Below are 9,229 nucleotides of genomic sequence, written 5' to 3'. Positions count from 1 at the left end.
GACAGAAATTTTTATATTAAACCGGTTTAGTTTGGATTTAAAAAATGAATGTGCTTTTGTTTCCTTATAGTCTCTAATGTTACAACTTAGGTTTGAATGAAACTTCTAAAACATTGGTCACTTAACGGTTTATGAAGAACTTACTCTGTGCCAAGCACTATGGTAAGTACTAGGCATACAAAGAAAAGCAAAATACTATTGCAAAGAAGTTGTTTGTAAATAACTATGTACAATAATAGTAAATTAGAGGTATTTGACAGAGAGAAAGTTCTAGTTGGTACTAATACAGACTGGGAAAGGGTTCTTGTAGAAGGTGGGATTTTAACTACAATTGGAAAGAAGCTAGGCAATCCAGGAGGTAGAAATGAGGAGGAAGAGACTTCCACAAATGGGGGACAGTCAATGAAATTAGATGGCATAGTGGACAGATTGCCAGGCCTGGAATCTGGGAGACTCATCTTCCTGAGTTCAAATTTTGTCTCAGACGCATAAAAGCTGTGTTACCCAGGGCAAATCATTCAACCCAGTTTGCCTCAGTTTCCTCATTTGCAAAATGACTTGGAGAAAGAAATGACAAACTGCTACAGTATCTTTGCCAAGGAAACCCCAAACAGGTCATGAAAAGTCAGTCATTACTGAAATCTTTGAGGAACAACATGGTATATCTTGTGGAAGAAATAGCAAAGAGGCAAGTATTATTATCTTACAGAGTATCTGGGTAGAGAAAATGTAAAATGATTGGAATAAATAAGGAAGGATGGAAATAAGAATTTATTAAATACCTCCTAGGTACTACATACTATTTTAAATGCTTTACAGATATTTTGTTTGATCCTCACAATGACTCCATGAGGTAGTAATAACTAATCTATAACACTTAGCATGTGCTGGGATCTGTGCTAAGCACTTTACAATTATTTCATTTGATCCTTATAGCAATCCTAGGAGATATGTGTTATTATTATCCCCACTTTATTTATAAGGAAACTGAGCCAAACAGAGCCTAAGTGACTTGTTTAGGCTCACACAGTTAATAAATGACTGAGGCTAAATTTGAATTCAAGATTTCATGACTTCAGGTCCAGTTCTCTCTCCACTGTGCAATATAGTTTCCTTTTTCTAGGAAGGACCTAGATTGTGTGTGTGTGTGTGTGTGTGTGTGTGTGTGTGTGTGTGTGACATGGTCTGACTTATCATCTAGGAAGACTGATTTTACAGTTGAATGGAGTATGAAATGTGAGCAATAATCCTGGTGGGGGATGATGAGATCCTGTACTAAGATGGTGGCAGTGTCAGAGGAGAGGAGGTGGCATTTATCAGAGAAAATACAAAGGTAAAATCAATAGTTCTTGGCAATATGGTGGATGAGAGACAGTGCGCAGTAAGCATGAAACCTGTATTGTGAGCCTTGGTGACTGGGAGTATGATAGTTCCCTTGACAGTGATAGGGAAGTTAAGTGAATGTAAAGCTTTTTGGGGAAAGATAATGAGTTCAATGTTGAGCATGTTGCATTTAAGATGTGTATAGGACATTCTGTTTGAGGTCTTTAATAGATTAGAAAGAATCTAGTCATAATTTTGGAAAAAAGTTTCATGGTCAGTGTCTTTTAAAGCAATAATTAATGTTAACATATATATAAATATATATATATATTTGAAGTTGGTGATTCTGTAATTTCTTTTATTCCAATATTCTTACATTGTTCTACTATACAAAGTCTTTTTGCAGCTACCTTTCTTAAAATAAGAGGAGAAAATAGAGGGAATTTAAAAATTTGATTGAAATTTTAATATTGTTAACTTTGGAATTCTATTTCTAAATTACTTTAAAGCTACTGGCAATAAAACTTTACTTGTGTAATTCAGTAGTTAAATATTCTGTCTTCCAAAGATTAATAACATGTGTACAAGATCACATGCTTAATATCAGTGTGTTGCATTCCAAGCTATGTTGGAGTGTGTTACATGTACATCTAAACAGGGAAGGTAAATGTTTAACAACTTGATCCCCCCATCCCTCAAAATACACACACAGCACACTATTAAATTTAATCTGACTTAAACTATTTTCTCCACCAAACTCTTAGACAATCACACACACACACAATTCCCTGATTGGTAACATTTGATGATTTCTGAGTGGTAAATTTAAAAAAAATCTTTTTGATACCTTATTTTATGTCATTATACTTTCCACCAGTACCATCCCCCTACTCCTCCCAGAGCGTCATTCTATATAACATATAATGTTTTTAAAAAGAAAAAAAAAGAAAGAAAAATAAGAGGAAAAAATCAGCATGATAGATCAATAAGTGGAAGAAACTATGAAAATATGTGCAACATGGAACACCAGTTGGGGTGTCTTCTCATATCTCCTCATCCAAATCATGCTAGATCTTTATAATTTTCTTACATTCACTTTTGATTTTTTTATATGACTCTTGCTATTTATATTGCAGTCATTGTGTCTGTTGTTTTCTAAATTTTTGCTTATTTCATTCTGTGTAAGTCCATATAAACCTTTCCATAGTTCTCCATCTTCATCACATCTATAATTTCTACAGCATAGTAATATTCTATTCTATTCTACTATATCATATGTACCAAATTAACTGTCACCTAGTTGATGGAGATCCATTCCCCCTGAATTCTTCTCTCTCTCTCTCTCTCTCTCTCTCTCTCTCTCTGTCACTGTCTCTTTACCACTATAAATATTTTGATCTCTATGAGGACTTTCTTTTTAGGTGTATAATTTCAGTAATGGAGTCTATGGTTCAAAGGATATGGACATTTTAGTCATTTTTTTTGCATAATTACAAATTGCTTTTCAAATTGATTGTACAATTTCATGGCTCCACTCCATAACTCCCCCCTCCCAAAACATTGACTATTGACATTTTTTGGTTATTTTTTACATAAAATTGAAGGGTGTGAGATGAAGCCTCAGGATTGTGTAAATTTATATTTTTTCTTATTAATGATTTGGAAAATTCTTTTATATATTTACAAATTTTTTTCTAATACTTGATGGATGGACAATACTTGTTGCAAGGATCTCATTTCCCTTCATAGAATATCTCTCTATATCCATAGGTTCATTTATAAGTGTAAGCTCCTCCCACTAATACAACCAGAACTTCTCCCTTCCCCTAACTTTTCTTTTTTTTTAATCAAATGCTTCATTAACTTCTAGTTTACATCATTCATTTCCACAAGATTTTGAGTTACAAATTTTCTCCCCATTTTTCCCCTACACGTGACCCCAAAATGGTGATCTGACTGGATATCCTATCCTCCAATCTGCTCTCTCCCATATCTGGATCTCTATGCCCCAGTGCCTGTATTTCTTATTTGCCATTTACATGCAAAATAATATTGATAATAGTATATATGGGTATATATGTATATATATTTTAAACATTTGATTTTAAAACTTTGAATTCCAGATTCATTCCCTTCCTCGTCACCCACCCTTACTGGGAAGATAAGCAATTCAATATAGGTTGTACATGTGTAGCTATGCAAAACATCACCATAGTAGATATATTGTAAAAGAATGACTATATTTCCCTCCCTCTTATCCCACCTCCCACTTCTTCTATTCTCTACTTTGATTCCATCCTTTTCCAAAAGTGGGTGCTTCCAACTTCCCCCCCCCCCCCAGCCTGCCCTTACTTCCATCATACCCCGTCTCATCCCCATACCCCCTACTCTCCTGTAGGGTGAGATACCCTATTTAGTGTGTATGTCATTCCCTCCCTAAGCCAAATTCAATGAGAATAAGTTTGATCCATTCCCTTTTGACTTCCTGTTCTTCCCCTCCTTTGTAACCATTTTCCCTTACCTCTTCTATATGTCAGTTTACCCCAATCTGTCTTTCCCTATCTCCTCTAATTATATTCCTCTCTCACCTCTTAATTTTGCCTTTTAATTATCATCTCTTCCCATTAAGCTGGTCCTGTGTCCTCTATGTATACATGTACACATATATACACACATTCATATATGTATTCATATGCCCATATACACTCCTATACAGACATTCTATTCCCTTCAATTATTCTCATACTGAGAAAAGTTTCATAAGTTACAATTACCGCTTTTCTTTTCTTCTTTTTTTTTGCCTTTTTTTTGGAGGGCAATTGGGGTTAAGTAACTTGTCCAAGGTTACATGGCTAGTTTTTTTGTGTAGGTGTTAAGTGTCTGAGACTGAACTGAACTCAGGTCCTCTTGACTCCGGGACCAGCGCTTTACTTACTGCGCCACCTAGCTGCCCCACAATTACTATTTTTCCATGTAGGAATGTAAGTAGTTCAACTTTCATAAGTTCCTTATGATTTCTTTTCCCTGTTTACCTTCTCATGCTTCTCTTACTTCTTGTATCTGAATGTCAATTTTTTTTTGTTCAACTCTGTTTTGTTCATCAAGAATGCTTAAAAGTCCTCTATTCCATTGAATGACCATATTTTCCCCTAAAACATGATGCTCAGTTTTGCTGGGTAGGTGATTCTTGGTTTTAATTCCAGCTCCTTTGCCCTCCAGAATATCATATTCCAAGCCCTTCATTCCTTCAGTGTAGAAGCTGTAACATCCTGTGTTATCCTGATTGGGTTTCCACAATATTCAAATTGTTTCTTCCTGGCTGCTTGTAATATTTTCACCTTGATCTGGGAATTCGGGAACCTGGCTATAATATTCTTAGCAATTTCCTTTTTTTGGGATCTTTCACTGAGAATTTCTTGAAGGAGTTCTGACTTCACTGTCTTTCTCCTGTTCCCTGCTTTGATCCCTTTTATCCCCAAAATAGGATTCTAATGTTGGATTCCTCTGTTTGTGTTGCTTCCCTCATTTACTCTTATTGCCACTCAATTTCTTGACTTTGGGCTTTTTGTCACAGTAGGACTCTGCTACCAGAGGAGCTTTGTGCCAAATGCTGGGTTTTTTTTTTTTTTTAGTTGCTGAAGGTATTAGCTGGGTGCCTTCTCTGAAGCCTCCATGTGCCCTGGCAAGGTGGTTACACACCCCAGGACCTCCACCCTAGAGAGTGATACAGATGGCCGCAGCACCTCTACAGCTTTGGTTAAAGGCCAATGCACTCCCAAACTATCAGATCCCAAAGTTCACACTGCACTGACCTCTCACTTTGTCCTTAGCATCTATGGTTTGATAATTCAGGAAACCACCACAGCTGCTGGTGATCTGAAGTCCCTCAAGCTGGCGGTTGGTCAGGCCCACCCTGGGGCTAAAACCTCTGGTTTGCCCGGGGCTGTGGTCAACTCCCAGAGCTCAGCAATGGCTGCTCCCTGCTGGCCTGCCAGGGTGTCCTCAGTGGGAGGTTAGCTTCTCTGTGTCATTTTGTGTGTTCTGTAGCTCCAAAGTTTTTTCAGCGTTACCTTTTACAAGATTTGGAGGTAGTGGGAGCTGCAGCCCAGTGGAAGTCCTGTTTCTTCTCCACCACCTTGACTCCCTCCTCCCAACTTTTCAATACTTTCTCCTTCATTCTTAACCACTCCCTTGTAGGCTCTTTTCCTGAGAGACCACAGGAGTCCCCTTCCTCTTATTGCTAGCTATTAGACTAGAATAGCATACATCGTTCACTCTTGCTCCCCTTGCCCCTTCATGCACCCTCTTATTTTGTAATTTATTACTTACAGGAAACATTGATTCACCAATAGGTAAAGTGTTGCAAGGTTTTGTCCAAAATTTCCCAGACTTAGGGTTATTTGAGAAACAATAATCTCTGCATGTTTAATTTTCTTTCTCAGAATATTTCAAATACCTCTATGTCATTGGACACCTATCTTTTGTTTCCCATTCATTGATAAGCTCAGATTTTAAGGGCAAGTAACCCTGGGCGACGTTTTGAGCTCTATTACTCTCTAGAACATATTGTTCTATTTCCTCCTGCATTTTCTTGTGGAATAGTCTTGTGGTATTTCCTTTCCTTAGTTTTTGAAGATCTTTCTTTTGGTTGTTTCCAAATTTTTTTTCTCAATGGAATTATATAATTTAACCACAAAATGTTTTGGAGCCTTGCTTCCTTCCTTTCTTTCTTTTTTCTTTTTTTCTTCTAGAGGCAGTCAATGGAAAACTTTTTCTATTCTGTCAATTATTTCTACTGTAAGGGACAGAAATGCTGCTCTCAAAATTCTCATTTCTACTATAAACTACTTAGAAACATCATGTTGTAACCACAACATGCTGTCCTCAAATTCCATAGACTTCTCTGTCTCTTCAAATGTTGATTCTTTTCCCTTTGATTGAAAGTGTTTATTCATAGGTATTGGAACTTCTTTATTAGATCTGAAAGCCGCATTCCCCTATGATGTTACTACTTTCCCTATTGATTTATTTGTATATTTTAAGGTCTTTGAATTTTCTTTCTCCTGAAATCTTTGTAAATTGCAGTCTTTTCACCCTTATTTTATCTCATTTCTCTCTTTATGACTCCCTTCCCTCCGATGGTGGTTTCTCTAGGGGCTGGATATCAAAGGCTTCAGTCTCTCCCTTGAAGGGCAATCCATGGTTCACCCGTCTTCATCTCTGCCTCAGCTAACTTTGGGGGGAGAGAGTATAATGGGTCCCAGCTGGATGCCATGCTTTTTTCCTCAGGCTTAGTGGAGATATCACATGTGGTATACTTTTCTGTTCCCTCCCCTTTTCATGTTTTTTTTTTTCTGTCTTGGCAGTAAAGATCACTGCCATAATGATGCTATTGCATCAGGGGCCATAATTTCTGTCACTCTGTTTGGATTTCTGAATTTCTGGTAGTTAATGGAGTTTGGGTGTGAAATTGAACTCTGTTTCAAATGCAGATAGGTATTTTGCCCCCTTTCCCTTTGTTCCTCCACCATCTTCTTCTAGAGATCTCTTACAGTACGGAACTGTGTTGGCTCCATATTGAGACCTCAGTGTATTTCTTCAGTTTAGAGTTTGGGTCTCCGCTGGAAAGTGGAGTATTGGAAAGAGGGAGGGAAGGTCTGGGGTGTGAAGTAGGGTTTTATTGCAAGTCAATGGGTCAGATCAGATGGTGCAACCTTGGTGTAGGTAGAGTTAGGCTTATGGTTAGTGAGTGAACTTGAGTTAGGTATTGGTTCATGGAATATATACATATACAGATCCATTCACACACATATGTGTATACATATATGTATATACATATATGTGTGTATATATACATGTGTATATGTATATGTGTGTATGTGTATATGAAACCTTACTTTGACTGCCTAGTGTACTAGGTAAGTTGCTTTATATTTGATATGTAGTTTCTGTTTTGGAGAAGATTGAGAGGTCATAATGATCAGAGAAAATTACTAGTCCTCCACTTTTTTGGTCATATGATACAGAAGTTCTCTCACACTGAAAATTTAGTGATTGGCTCTGAAGAACAATTTTTTTTTTAAAGCAATTGGGGTTAATTAACTTTCTCAAGGTTACATAACCAGTTATTTTTGTGTGTGTGCCAAGTATCTGAGCCAGAACAGAACCCAGGTCTCCCAATGCTGGGGCCAGCACTCTTACTCACTGTGTCACCTGGCCTCCCCTAAGCAATTGGGGTTAAGTAACTTGCTCAAGGTTAAACGGCCAGTTGTTTTGTGTGGGTGTTAAATGTCTGAGCCTGGAACCAATCCCATGTCTCCTGACTCTGGGGCCGGCGCTCTTACTCACTGAACGACCTGGCCACCCCAAAGGTGTGTTTTTTGTTTTTTTTTTGCTTTCCGGAGGGCAATTGCGACTATGTGAGTTGCCCAAGGTCACACAGCTAGTTTTTTTGTGTGTGTTAAGTGTCTGAGGCCAGATCCAAACCCAGGTCCTCCTGACTCCAGGGCCTGTTCTCTACTCACTGCACTGCCTAGCCACCCCTCTGATGAACAATTTTGAGCTGATTCCAGAGCACCTCTGAATTTAACTTGCATAGAAATAAAACCCAACAAACCCCATTTATTTCAGTAATGCTTAAAATTGTAATTAAAGTCAAATTAGATTCATTTTAAAATTGTTTAAGCAGCAATATTTATTAGGATCACAGATTTAGTGCTGGGAAGAGATGCCAGAAGCCACCATGTTCAACTTCCTCATTTTAGAGATGAGTAAATGGAGCCCAGATATTAAGTGACTAACTCACAACCATGTAGGTAATAAGAAGAAGTTCTGGGATCTAAGCCCAGGTCTTTTGATTCAATATCTGGTGTTAATGCATCATCTTCTTTAGTGTTCAATTAAATACTTTTTAAAGATGACTTCTCTAATTTCTGATGGCAATAACCTGGACTAGAATTGTCATGATAAAGTTCTTTATTTCCATTAAACAATCAAGCGTTATTCAGCCATTTGTACAATAATTCTCTGGAAACACATTATTGCCTGGGTTCATGCAGATATTACATTTGGAAGGTCTTTTGACTCTATTCTTGGATCATAGTCATTCCATAGTGAGGTAAAACACTCAGTTCAATTTAGACAAAAACAGTGGTATATATGTATTATCACTTGTAGCTATCACTTGATGAAATGATGCCTACTTGTTCCAAAAATAATTTTTTGTAAATTTTTGATCGATTTAGTGGTCTAATGATGTCTTTTAGTTCTCTTCCTCTGTTTTGTGGATTTTCTTAGGAAAATTCCCAAATCTATCATAGCTCATTTTACTGCAACAAAATTGTGCATAAAGCCTGGGATAGCAAAAGTGCTAATTACATGAAACATGTTCTTTCCATTTAACTTAGATTTCAGGTTGCCGTAAGTCTCTTAGCTCATTCAGATTTAAGTTTCTCTTTGATATCTTTATATATACTTTCGTGTGTATTGTCTGGAGAATGCCAAGGTATTTGTGGATATCACTTTTCATCCATTGGTTCAAATATAACCTCTGGATTAAAGTTTGAAGTAGTCAGTCTTTATATTTTTTCAAGGTTTATATTATAAATTTTATACTTATTCATTCCAAATAATCTTTTGATACTGTTGGAGAAAGATTGTGGAGGTGCAGGAGCTATTTAATATGTCTTTGTTGGAACCATATACCTATATTTTCTATGTGAATTAAATGATTAGCAAATTTTTTTTTGTTTGTTTGAAACCATCTGTTAAACCAAAGTGCTGTAAGACAGCCTGTTTGGTTCTATTTAATTGAGATGATAATGGATTTAAATTTAGAAAGATAATGGGCTCAACCAATCGATAAAAATGCTACTATATATATATATATATATATATATATATATAT

This window comes from Petaurus breviceps, unplaced genomic scaffold (assembly GCF_028583685.1).
Source record: "Petaurus breviceps papuanus isolate PSGF00001 unplaced genomic scaffold, PetGlider_PUasm1.0 125, whole genome shotgun sequence".
NCBI lineage: Eukaryota > Metazoa > Chordata > Mammalia > Diprotodontia > Petauridae > Petaurus > Petaurus breviceps.
This window is presented reverse-complemented; position numbering follows the sequence as displayed.